At 40.1% G+C, this 10,735-nt stretch overlaps 1 protein-coding gene across 1 annotated transcript in view; it reads right to left on the bottom strand.

The window, feature by feature from the left end:
* Positions 1–10,735, bottom strand: part of LOC102829796 (zinc finger matrin-type protein 4-like) — a 482,488-nt gene that overhangs the window by 345,864 nt on the left and 125,889 nt on the right. The window lies entirely within an intron of this gene.

The raw sequence follows: 10,735 nt of genomic DNA, 5'->3' as shown, positions 1-10,735 counted from the left end.
CATTCCCCTCCTCCTTCTTGTCTATTGCCCCCCTCCTTAGCACCCAAACTATCTTGTGTCTATTCCCTAACCTGTGCTCCAACTTCCCCTCCCTCCCCTCACCCCACCCTCAACATCCTGGTAACCAGCAAAGAATCCCCCACACCTTTATTATGAGTTATTTTTCTTACTCTTTTACAGTAGTGGTCCTATGCAGTATTTCTCTTTTTGTGACTGACTAATTTCACTCAACATAATGTCCTCAAGGTTCATCCATATTATGCGGTGACTTGCAGCTTCCTTGTTATTCTTCAAGGTGGCATAATATTCCATTGTGTGTATGTACCAGTTTGTTTACCCATTCTTCAGTTGATGGGCACTTAGGCTGTCTCCATCTTTTTGCTCTTGTAAATAGTGCTGCTATGAACATTGGTATGTATATATCTACTTGTGTTATGGCTCATATTTCTTGTGGGTAAATACCAAGTAGAGGAATGTTTATATACAAATTTATAGCTTTGATCCAAATCTCTCTACTGAGCTCCAGACACATATATCCACCCCTGTTTGACAAACCTCTTATCCTCAAGTTCAACATAACTAAACTCAACTTACTTGAAGCAAATTTGGTCCTCTTCCAATGTTCCCTTATAATGGAAACTTTCTGTATCCAATGCTAAGTAATAAACTAAACTAAAATGTAGTGGTTTAAAATGACAACTCTTTCATCTAGTGCATGATTAAATGATTTGGCAATTTGGGCTGGGCTCAGCTGAGTAGTTCTCCTGGTCTGAGCCAGATTTTACTATGAGCATTTGCAGTCAAACTCTTTGGTTGTCTGTTACTGTGGCTGTGGCTGCTGGCTGACCTTTGAAGGTATGATGGTCTTCAATGGGATTCCTGAACCTTTCTACTTGTTCTCTCTTCTTCCAGGAGGCTCAGCCAGATTCATTGCAGTAGTCTAAGAGTAACAAGAGTGCCACCAGCAAAGTGTATGTGTTTTCAAGTCTCCATTGTGGCATATTTGCTATAAAACCACTGGCCAAAACAAACCATATGGCCAAGCCTTCAGTCAGGTTGGAAAAATACTACCAAAGGATTTAAGGAAATGAGAATAAATTAGGATGACTAGCGCAACCAATTTTCTATCACTGAAGATGTGTCTATTTTAAACATTTCTCATATCAGTCCACTGTTCCAATCTTGGCGTGTTCTACTCTAGTCCAAATGACATGAAATCCTGCAATAGCTTCCCATTGCATTTAAAACAAAGATTAAAATATCTTTAAATAGTTTCTAAGCAGGATAATTCATCACACATATTGCTTTGTCTAAGTCAGTCCTGGGTTTCCCCTCGTGTCCCTGTTACATTATTAGGTGTCTACTTCCACTTTCGGAATTGTCCCAGTTTGGATAAGTTAAATCAGGTATGATAGCGATGGATAGGTGCCATAGAGTTTACTGTAACTCATGACAATTTTATGTACAGCAGAACAAAACATCACCTGGTTCGACATCATCTTCATAGTCGCCACTATCTTGAATCCACCATGGTAGCTCTTGTGCCAATTCATCTCACTGAGGGTCTCTCATGCCTTTGCCAGCCCTCTGCTTCATGAAACACAACCTTCTTATAGCAATTGATCCCTACTGATGACATATTCAAAGCAAATGAATCAGCCAATATTCTTGTATGATCTATAGGGTTTTTACTGACTAATATTGGAAAGTAGATTCCCAGTCCTTTTTTCCTAGTCTATCTTAGTTTGGAAGCTCTACTAAAACATTCTCACTGAGTGACCATACTGATATTCAAAATACCAGTGGCACAGCTTCCAGATTCACAGAATTACACAGTCCACCAAACTATACCACTGCTCATTTGTGAGTTTGTGGTACTGTGGTAGCTTATGCATTGCTGTGATGCTGGAAGCGATGCTTACATAGCAACCCTCTATGGGGTCTTCATCATATGCTAGAGAGGGTTTCTTAGGTTGTAAATCTTTACAGGAGCAGAAAGCCTCATCTTTCTCCCATGTTGTACCTTAGCCTTGATGAAAACAAAGAGTCAATTTCAACTCTTAACAGCCCTGTAGGACGCAGTAGAAGTGCCCCATAGAGTGTCTAAGGATGTCATTGTTACAGGAGCAACTTGTCACCCTATATTTCCCTTTCTCCCTCTCCCTTTGCTTCCTTTCTGAATCACTAGCTATTAAGGCACAGACAGAACTGATTTCCAGAATGCTATGTGGCAACATACATGGAAAAATAAAAAGGCAATGTCTGTATAGAGGGAGGGAAAGGGAGAAGCAACACACTAATAATGCCTCTTTCTTGGTGTTCAGGAGATCTCAGGCCTTAATTCCTTCAGGAATGTTTCCAGGCCTCTTTACAACAATGGATGTAATGCATAATGAGAGATCAAACAAACTAATTTGTCAACCCTAGAGTGTGGCATCATATGACCATTTATTTCTGGGGTTGCTAATGCCAACCAGTGACCTTCTAGAATTATGTACAACTGAAATGTGAAGAAGAAATTTAATAAGAAAAGGTCAACCATCACTCAATGTACCAATGAAACATGATTTTTTTCCTTTAACAATAAAATATCCCCACAAAAAAATATTTTTAAATACCAACAGTGTGGCTATGATACAGATTCAATGCTTATAGCCAAAACTATAATGACTATTTAAATTATATGGAGGATAATATTTGCTGAGCTTCTCAGTGTCTGAAGTCATAGACATTCTTTTAAAGGTCAACTGTGAAACCAAGTTAATAACTTTGGAGAAAAATGCTTTTTGTTTTGCATCCGGAATTCACAATAAAAATAATAATCTCTTTTCCCACAAAATTTCCCTTTTAACTATGCTTGGCGCAAAGACAAAGCTAATAGACAAAGTGGATGTAATTATAAGGCTATTTTGCTACACAGTATCACAGATCAAGAAGACCGGTTCCTGTAGCAAGCAGGTAATGACCCTGGACCATGTTCACTCCCATATGCTTCCACAGAGATTGTCAACGAAGCTTCAAGAATGACACGCTTAAACAGCCTCATTTTTAATATCTATTAAAGGCACTGTGCTGTGACTGAATAATACCCCCCATGAACGGAAGGGAGTGGAATTTAACTGACTATACTGAGCACATGGCCAAAGGGACTGCATTCTGTTACCCAAAGCTGCAATAAATATCTTAACTCTCTTCTGGCCAGACTTAAATATTGGCACTGGGAAGCTGCCAAGTAATGACAAGACATAAGTGCTTCTCTAGGTAAAACTGTGATGTGCAAATAAATACCAACACCATATTTTCACCATTAGTTGTATTGGATTACCCAATAAGCAAGAAAAGCAGGAGATTACTTGTGTTTACTAATTTATAGCTGGTATCTGTCTGTCTTCCATTCCCACGGCACCTTACTACAGAATCAAACACGTTTTTCAAATTTACAGTCCCTAACAAGGATGGAGTAGCCAGTAAACAAAGGAAGCGCTGATTTACGTTTGCATATTTCTCTATATATAAGTAAGTACAGGTAAGCTGTGCTTATCTAGCTTGTTGGGTAATTTCCCCCGACTCTCAGTATTAGTTTAGGTTCTTTAAAACAAGAATGGTATATTTTCTCTGAGCTTTTCTAGTTCCTCGGCCTTTGCTTAGGGTTTCTACAGAAGACGTATCTCTGAGCAGCATGTAGTCTTGGAATTTCCCACGTAGTTCATTCTAATCAATGTGTTGTGGTTTCTACTCCCCTGTCCCCATCATATATAGAATCAGAAAAAAGATGTAACAGTTGGTAAGCAGCTATCCCTTCCAGACCCTGGGTTCACTGTTTTTAGTTTACATGATCACATTCATTATTCACAACAGCCCTGGACAGAGTGTAGTAAGGGAACTGAGTCTGAAAAATTAAGGAACTCGATCAAGGTTCATCCAGCTAGTTGCCTCTGGAAGCCACATTCAATGTCAATGTTGTCCCCAAAGCCTATCAATTTGTTTTACATAATGCTGCATCATGTTGCCGCACCAGGTCAGAAGCCTCAGATTTCTAGAATCTGTAAAGCCAACAAGACTCTAGCAAGGGTTAGGGAGAGAGAGGGGCAAATTAGAATGATCCTAATTCTGCTCACTACAGTCTGTGAGTTAAAGAAATTTTAGAGTCACTCCCATAAGAATGTTCTATAAGAGCTTGGCACACTACTAACAACATCAACATGTGAAACGACTGAGCCAGTAAATGAACATGTGTTCTTAATAACAAAGAAGGTGAAAATATATGAACCTGATACATAAAGAAAGAAATTAATAATAAAGACATGGAATACCTGAAAATCTGCCACAGTGGAGTGGCAAGATGAGAAAGATTCTAGAACTAAATAACTTCAGTTTTGATCCTACATCTGATTCACTGCCCTGTGAACCTGCTTTATCTCCTTTGTGCAATGGGCATAAGGAATGCTTATTTTATAGAATTTGCTGAGAATTACATATGATGACAAATTCAGAACTCCCAGTGTAGTCTATGAAACAGGAGAAGTAAACAGTAAAAGTTTGTTCAATCCAAGTTCAGAGAGACATTTTACTGTAAAATCACTAGAACTTTGTCCATTGCTCTTACTTTTTAAGTGCATTTTCTGCAAGGATTTCTGGTGTCTCTCAGGAGACATTCATCATTGTCTCCGAATTGCCTGCACCAAATCCAGGTCAGATGAAGTTATAAATGTATCTTGTATTCTAATGTCACAACCCTTGACTGGTTCGAAGGCAAGGTGAGAAAAATATATCTATTCCTAAAAGAACACATCAGCCTAAACAAAACCAAACAGTCTCAAGCCAGGATGTAGTGAAAGAAACAGACTTCCTGGTTCTGCAAGAATAATATGCTCAGCATGAAGAATGCCCAGAGGTTACAAAAGAGAAACAAAATGGCCACATGGGGTCACCTAATGGGAAGACAGCAAGCATGATTTATTACATGGTTATATGAGAGTGAAGACTCACTGTGCTATGTAGGACAAATGAAGGCAGAGGCAAAGTTCTCTCAGACCCTTCTCTATAGTCAAGGGAAAGATGAAGATAAATGGACCCGACACATAAGGAAAGAAATTTTGATTAAAGGGGAAAGATAAAAATTTTCACAAGAGAGTTACAGGACTTAAGAAAATCATAAACTCATATTTTGTAGGCTGCTAGGATGTTACCCAAAGAAATTCTAAGGAACCCATTAGTGGACAAAAAAAAAAAAACAGAAAGAGGCAGGTAGAAAACCGAAGAACTCAGTTGTCACATGAAAATGTGCCATGGAACTGCACCTATAGATTCTTATGTTGTTGTTAAGTGATGTCGAGTTGATTCTGACTCATAGCAGTCCAAACTAACCTCACAGTCCAGCGCATTAACCCACAGCAAACACCAGGACTCCTGAGATTCCCATGTTGTTGTTGTCAAGTGCCATCGAGTCACTTCCGACCCATGATAACCCTGTATAGGGTTTCCAAGGAGCTGCTGGTGAGCTTGAACCACTAAATTGTGATTCAAGCTGACTTTGCAGTCCAGTGCATTAACCCACAGTGCCACAGCAGGACTTCATCCCCATATACCACAGTTAACTTTTGTTGTTGTTGTTGTTATGTGCCGTGGAGTCGGAACCGACTCATAGCGACCCTGTACAGGGTTTCCGAGGGTGTAAATCTTTACGGGAGTAGAAAGCCTCATCTTTCTCCCGCGGAGCAGCTGGTAGTTTCAAACTGCTGACAGTTAACTAGTTGTTCTCAAATTGATTCTAACTCGGTGCCCCTGTGTGCTCCACAGGGCTTTTAATAGCTGATTTTTCAGAGGTAAATCACCAAGTCTTTCTTCAAAGATGCTGAAGGGTGGACTTGAACCTCCAGTCTTTCAATTAACAGCCAAGCACATAAACCATTTGTATCACCCAGTTAGGATCCCCAAAAGAAAAGCCAATGTAAAACATGTAATTTTTGAACTGAAGTTAGAGAGTGATAATCACAAAATCAACAGCTGTTGTGATTGAACACCCCCAATGTTTTTTGTAAAGAACCATAGTTAATATTCCATGGCACATAACTAGCCAACCAACCATGGTCTCTCTTAAGGAGCCCTGGTGGCACTAAAGGATTAATACTGGACTGCTAACGTGCTATTGTTGTTGTTGTCAGGTGCCATCGAGTCGGAACCGACTCATAGCGACCCCATGCACAGCAGAACGAAACAATGTTCGATCCTGGGCCAACCTCACACCGCCGCCACACCTGAGTCCATCAATGATGCCACCTGGCTGATCCATCTCGTTGGGGGTCTTCCTCTTCCTCTCTGACCCTCCACCCTACCCAGCATGACATCCCAGCATGGTTCACATTTTTTCCATTTACTTAGTCAGTTTTTTGGGTGTGTTTTTTCCTGAATTCTTCTATAGTTTTGTCTGTGTTTCCCTTGATCTCATCTGTAGTTTACTTGATCAGTCTCTCAATCCTTTGAAGATACCTAAATAGCATTTTTTTTTTTTTTTCAGTTCCTTATCAGGTACTGTCAATATCATTTCTGGTATTATATTTTCTGGCTCAGTAGTTTGCTCATTCAAGACACTCTGGTTTATTCTTTGTGTAAGCTGAAAATGTCTGTTTTCTTCTAGACATTGTGGTGTCATATTTATCTTTAATTGAAGATGGTGTGTTCTCAGGCTCTTATCACCTGCCTCCTGGTGGATGTGGTAGAGACTGAAAGTGTGAGCATGGTTCTCTGTCTGCTATTTGTATAGCATAGTTTAGAGTGGGCTCATGTGCCTCCAGAAGTAGGGGTGTTATGCCTGGTGCCTGACCCCAAGCAGAGAAGAGGCTGCTCAGGAATACGTATCACTGGTCAATGTGTTGGTGAGGGCGGGCACTGGCTATGGCCCTGGCTATCAGGAGGGCACAGGAACAAGGGAGAACTGCCCTTACTGCCCACCTCCAGTCACATTCTGTGCCCACACACCACTGTATATTCAGTCACTCAAAAAATCTCAATATGGCTGCATTGCTCCAAACCAACCTACAGTCTGCCCATTTTTCTTTGCTCTAACTTCTCCAGTTCTGCTTTCTCTTCCAGTCAGCACTCAATCTATCTCTCTGTCTTGTCCTCTAAAGCCCAGGGTGTGCCTGTTCTGATATCTTGCCCTGGAAGTCCCCTGTTGTTTGATTTCTTGACTGCTGCATTGAGAGGGATTGATTATGGATCCAAGTAAAATGAAATCCTTGAGAACTTTCTCCATCGATTATGATGTTGCTTATTGACTCAGTTGTGAGGATTTTTTGTTTTCTGTATGTTGAGGTGAAATCCGTACTGAAGACCATTGATCTTCATTAGTAAGTGTCAAGTCCTCTTCATTTTCAGCAAGCAAGATAGTCATCTGCAGCTCATAGGTTTAAATAAGTCTTCCTATAATCTTGATGCGTTCTTCTTCATATAGTCCAGTTTTCAGCAAATTTCTGTCATTTAAAAATGGAAAAACTAATCTTAGCTTGCTGCCAGATGAAACAGGGCATCAGGTCTGAATTTTGCCCGTGACTGTTAGCTAACTTCTAGATTAAGACATGCTGTGTCGCTGTAGGATAAGCACTGGAATGCTAACCATAAGGCTGGCAGTTCAAACCCACCAGCCATCCTCAGAAACTCTGAACACGTTCACTATAAATCAGAACAGATTCAAGGGAACACAACAATAATAACAACTTAAGACAAATATGAATCCATAACTATTATTTTTCTAATTGCTCTTTAGCTCTTCCAGATGGGAACAATAGACCTGAACTAACTATACATTGTTGTTGTTGTTGTTGTTAGGTGATGTAAAGTCAGTTTCAACTCATAGCAACCTTATATAGGATTTCCAAGGAGTTGCTGGTGAGTTTGAACTGCCAAACTGTGGTAGAGAAGTTATTTGTTGCCTAGTAGAGACTCTAAAACTGGAAATGATATACACTGATTCTCTACTATTACTTTGCTCAACAAAGACCTTTATGCAGTTCCTATACATTCTTGTTTGGGTACTTTGGGAGAAAAAAATGAACAATACCTATATACATACAGTTACTCCTATTGTATCTGCTATGGAAAGTGTACACTCAAAAACAAAATGTTGCACCAATAAGGGGAAGTGAGGGAAAAACAATTATGAAGCAGTGGGTGAAGCACTACCACATTCAATAGACTCCTGTGAACCCGGGTAGAGACCTGGTTGGCCAGCAGTGTTGCAAGACCTGGGGACTCCTGGGCTCAGAGTCAGTGACATAGCCAAAGGACTAGAGTGGAGAGGGAAGCAACCAGCTAATAAGAAGAAAGGGCATATGCATAAGAACACCCACACTTGCAGATAATACCCACTTGACCTGGCTTCAATGGCTGGATGATCAGAGTTCAACTAGAAGAAGAAAGAAGAGGGAAAAAAAGAATAATCTGATACGATTTGATGAATCTGACCTACACCTATGGATGCAGTAGCTCAAAAGAGGGAACACATCTTTACAATGAGGATCATTCCCACCACCTTGATACACAGGGTAGACAGGGATGGGCAGCTTGGACATTGGCTACCCAAAATGGAGGGCTACAAAGATAAGAAGTGACTGGCTTACAAGATTTCAAGAGGTAGCTTACAACCAGAGGGCATGGAGGAAGGTAGAATCTCCACTGAGTAGTATCCAATCTGTCTGGACGGGGCTGATGAAAGGAGATGGGGATAGCACTCCTGTGGCAAAATAGTGAATAATTGCTATCAGGAGAGACTGATACCAACTGTGAGGGTTGGAAATGTATAGGTAGATATTTTGTAGCAAAAGGAGAAGAGTGGTTGACTTTGCAGTCCAGGAATGGAGGTCCTTGAGCCCATCAAGGGAGAAGAGTGGAGGGTGGGACCCTACCAAGAGAAAAAGTGATGCCAGAGATAGAGCCATAGACGATGACATGGAGAGATGAAGTGGGGCTACAGACTCTAGACCCAGAGAGGGAGAGGGGCTATGTGCTGACAAACGGGGCAGGCTTGCAGGGTATATACCCTTTGGTTGGTAGATTATGCATGGAGGGGATTGTAACCATGGCAATGAAATGATATACCATAGAATGAATATAGAGCTAATGTTCTCTCATGTAAACTATCACATAATTCACAATAAAACATTTAAAAAATAAAAATAAAAAACAGTACACTGAACTGTTTAATAATAGGGAAAAGGCCAGAACAAGGGGTGTGGAGAGAGAGAGAGAGTTATAAAACCAAACAGGCCAAAAATTAAATCCTGAGCTACAGCATAACAACCAACAGTGGCATCTTAAAATCTATCAGGCAGCCTTGAAGGCAAAAAGCTAAAAGAGATATTAAAATCATACTTATATTAGGCTACAGATTTCTTTTTTCTTTTTCTTCTATCCCTCCTCTCCTTTTTCTATGATTATAGATTACAGTATTCAATCTAGTTTTTTGTTGTTTTTGTTTCTCCTTTTTTTTTTTTTCTTTTTTCTTATTTTTTTGCTGTTGCTGTTTTGTTGTTTTTTATTCTCCCTATTACTTTTGGGGGACTCTTTCTCTCCCTATATTACCAAGAAGAGACAGAAACTGCTGCCATACAGTCAAGTTACAATCACACCCCATAAAACTTCACAATCCAGGCAAGAACCAATACCAACATCCAATTAAGTATTAAGGCCATAGAAAAACATGAAACATGTCCAAGAATCAAAAGCAAATGACCATATCAGCACATATCCAGAACAAGATAAAATGTCTGAGACAAATGACTTAGAGGAAGACCTGGACTACATTCTGGAAGGATGGCAAGCCTTGGAAATGCCTGAGAAGGAATTCAGAAAAATGATTATAAATTGTTCAAAACACTTTACAATGGAGTTGAGAAAAATACACTGCTTTCAAAAATGGATGTGTACAGAGCATTCAGCCCAATGACAGCACAATACACATTCTTTTCCAAGGCACATGGAACATTCTCCAGAATAGACCATGTGTTAGGTCACAAAACAAACCTCCATAAATACACAAATATCAAAATACTATAGAGCATCTTCTCAGACCACAATGCTATCAAATTAGAAATCAAAAATAGGAAGACTAAGGAAATAAGTCAAATACATGGAAATTGAATGACATCCTGCTGAAAAGCGACTGGGTAATAGAAGAAATAAAACGTGAACTCACAAATTTACTAGAAACAAATGAGAACGAAAACAAAACATACCAAAATCTTTGGGACATGGTGAAAGCGGTGCTAAGAGGACAATTTCTTGCAATAAATGTCCACATCCAAAGAGAAGAAAGAACCAAAATCAACACATAAACACAGCATCTACAACAACTAGAAACAGACCAACAGATGCAACCTACAATCACCAAAAGAAAAGAAATCATAAAGATGGTTGTTGTTGTTGTTGTCAGGTGCCATCGAGTCGGAACCGACTCATAGCGATCCCATGCACAGCAGAACGAAACAATATCCGATCCTGGGCCAACCTCACTACCGCTGCCACACTTGAGTCGATCAATGATGCCACCTGGCTGATCCATCTCGATGGGGGTCTTCCTCTTTTTCTCTGACCCTCCACCTTACCCAGCATGACATCCTTCTCTAATGACTGTTTCCTCCGGACAATGTGTCCAAAGTAGGAGAGACAAAGCTAAGCAATCTTGGCCTCCAAGGAGCACTCTGGTTGTACTTCTTTCAAAACAGATCTATTGGTTCTT

This window comes from Chrysochloris asiatica, unplaced genomic scaffold, assembly GCF_000296735.1.
Source record: "Chrysochloris asiatica unplaced genomic scaffold, ChrAsi1.0 scaffold00035, whole genome shotgun sequence".
NCBI lineage: Eukaryota > Metazoa > Chordata > Mammalia > Afrosoricida > Chrysochloridae > Chrysochloris > Chrysochloris asiatica.
Note: the sequence above shows the minus strand (reverse complement) of the source record. Positions and strands in the feature narration are given on the sequence as shown.